Source organism: Camelina sativa, chromosome 2 (genome assembly GCF_000633955.1).
Source record: "Camelina sativa cultivar DH55 chromosome 2, Cs, whole genome shotgun sequence".
NCBI lineage: Eukaryota > Viridiplantae > Streptophyta > Magnoliopsida > Brassicales > Brassicaceae > Camelina > Camelina sativa.
Window position 1 is genome coordinate 6787437 of NC_025686.1, and position 2995 is coordinate 6790431.

Sequence of the window (2995 nt, forward strand, 5' to 3'; positions counted from 1 at the left end):
TTTCTATATAAAACAACATTTGTGTTTTAATTTAATAAGGCAAATAATTTATAAAATAAATCCTTGAATTTAAACCAAATCAATTATCCAATACATCAAAGCATGAAAGCATAGTTTTAAACCAAAATAAAACCAAAAATTCATTCATCCTCTTTAAGGAGATCGGAAGTCTCTAGGGAGTCATCATTCTCATGATCGAAGTCTCCTTCATCATCGAGATGCACCAAGTTGGCTTCTGGGTTTTTCTTCAAGATTTCTTGCTCGTACAAGCAAGAGAAGAGACTTGCAAATGTCTGAAAATTCCTTTCACGAATTCGCTGCTGGAGCAGTTTGTCATTAGTGTGAAAGGTTGAGAGTGTCTTCTCTATCAAGTCCTCATCAGTAACCTTGAGACCACATAACTTCAACTTTGATGCTATCGTGAATAGCTCTAAGTGGTACTCGTCCAAGGATTTGAAATCCTGGATCCTTAGGGTTCTCCAATCCTCTTGAGCCTTTGGTAGGAGTACAATCTGTTTGTACCCATATCTGTCTTTCAACTCTGTCCAAAGTTCAAGAGGATCTTCAATAGTAAGGTACTGCTCTTTTAGGCTTATATCCATATGATGACGTATATAAAAACACGCCTTACACTTGTCCTCTTCGGAACACTTATTGTCACTCTCAATGCATTCGTATAGACCTTTTGCTCTCAGGCTGATCTTGGTGTCCAATGCCCAAGTCAAGTAGTTTTCACCAAAAGCACTTAGGCTAGCATAGTCTAGGCTCTTAAGGCTTGCCATCTGCGCACAACAGAAATAGACATCCGAATATTAGCATGCGATATTTGAGATCGAACCATGCATTCAATCAATAGGACATGCGGTATTTGAGACCGAACCATGCCTTAGGCCATGCGATATTTAAGATCGAACCATGCCTTCAATCAATAGGACATGCGGTATTTGAGACCGAACCATGCCTTAGGCCATGCGATATTTAAGATCGAACCATGCCTTCAATCAATAGGACATGCGGTATTTGAGACCGAACCATGCCTTAGGCCATGCGATATTTAAGATCGAACCATGCCTTCAATCAATAGGACATGCGGTATTTGAGACCGAACCATGCCTTAGGCCATGCGATATTTAAGATCGAACCATGCCTTCAATCAATAGGACATGCGGTATTTGAGACCGAACCATGCCTTAGGCCATGCGATATTTAAGATCGAACCATGCCTTCAATCAATAGGACATGCGGTATTTGAGACCGAACCATGCCTTAGGCCATGCGATATTTAAGATCGAACCATGCCTTGCCAAATTTGGTTTATGGTTTAAATTCATGCATGCAACAAAAGCAAATAGTTTAGGCATGCAACAATTTTAGATAGGATTTCCTTTTTCTTAAGTTTTCTATTTAGTCTAGGATTTAATCTTTTAAGACTTTGGATAATTGCTAAATTAATTTAGGAACTTATCCTAATATTTTTAATTCCGAAAATATATGTTTTCATGATTATGGAAAATTAACAAAATTTTCTTTTGATCGGATTCAATCCTAGATCACAAAACTAGTTCATGCAGCCAATTAATTCAACCTTTAAGCAATTTCGATTTCAATATTATGCATGAATCAATCCAAGTTTATCATCCTAGAACAGCTTGATCAAATTCTATCTTATGATCCTAACAATATAGTTCTAGGTTCTTATGCAACATAACAATTCAAGCAACTTTAAACAATCAATTCCGATTTTAAGCTTGACAAAGTTTGGTGCAATTATCAATCAATCTAACAACCTAACAATCCGATTTTAAGTCTTAGGATTTAGGGAATTTAAACTTTGTTAGATTGTGTACTTGGATGTTTTAGGGTCCGATAGTTTTAAGGTTCAATTCGGTCATAGGGTTTTGAGAGGGTTCGATATTGTTTACCTTAACACCACAAGGATTCTGACCGGATATGATCTGGGAGCTAAAGACCTCAGATATATCACAAACCTCAAACCTCGAACAGCTTCCACGAACGAACTGCTTCCCGCGAACTCGAACTGCTTCCCGCGAACAAGAACTGCTTCCCGCGAACAGCTCCTTGCGCGCGAACTCACCCCCGAACCAAGTAACCACAAACCTCGATAAGGTTTTGAGAAGATCTCGATCACGAGCTAAGGATGCTCGTGTATCAACAGAAAGAACTTCGAGACCAAGAGAAGATCTCGAAGGAGATGAAGAACAAGAGGCAGTTTAGGGTTTTAGGGAAGAAGAAGAGATCGGCGGCTGCCTTAGGGTTTTTAGGGTTTGAGCCTATCGTGCTGATAACGTGTTATGAATATAGAGTTTAGGGATAAAGCTCTTGTTATTCTTATTGATTAATCCCGAGGTTACATGCATATATATAGTAGAATACAAGGCTAAAGCTTAAACCGACATAAAGAAGTAATGGCCGAGTAAGGCTTCGGCTCATGGACCGAAGGTGTGCGGACTGAGTATGGCCGATGGACCGAGACTCCATGGATAATATACGGGCCGGTCTATAGAGTCCACTAAGTGTTTCACAACAGGTTTCCAATTATCCGAACATATTTTAAATTGTAGTTAGCGTGACATCTAGTTTTCCCTGATCATATATATATCATTAAATTTGACTACTGAGGTTAATAAAATGTTATGCGCAAGAAAAATGAAGTTACGCGTACCTTACCTAACTAGAGATCATAATAGATTTGTAAAAGTCAATTTTAAAATGTAAGAAAAATCAACCTTACCTTAATGGTTTGAATACTGACGCCAGATCGTGCAACTTTCATTCTATCTAAAATTGATTAGAAATATGTAACAATTGAATATTCAACATTACAATTTAGGATAAATAACGAGTGAGGGCCGAGACCGTTTCTATTTTGCTACCGAAAACACAAGAGTATAGAATGAACCAAGATAAGGCATTGGCCGTGAAGGGCACAGCTCCACCGCAGCATCAAGTGTTCGTAAGTTTCCGAGGCAGCGAC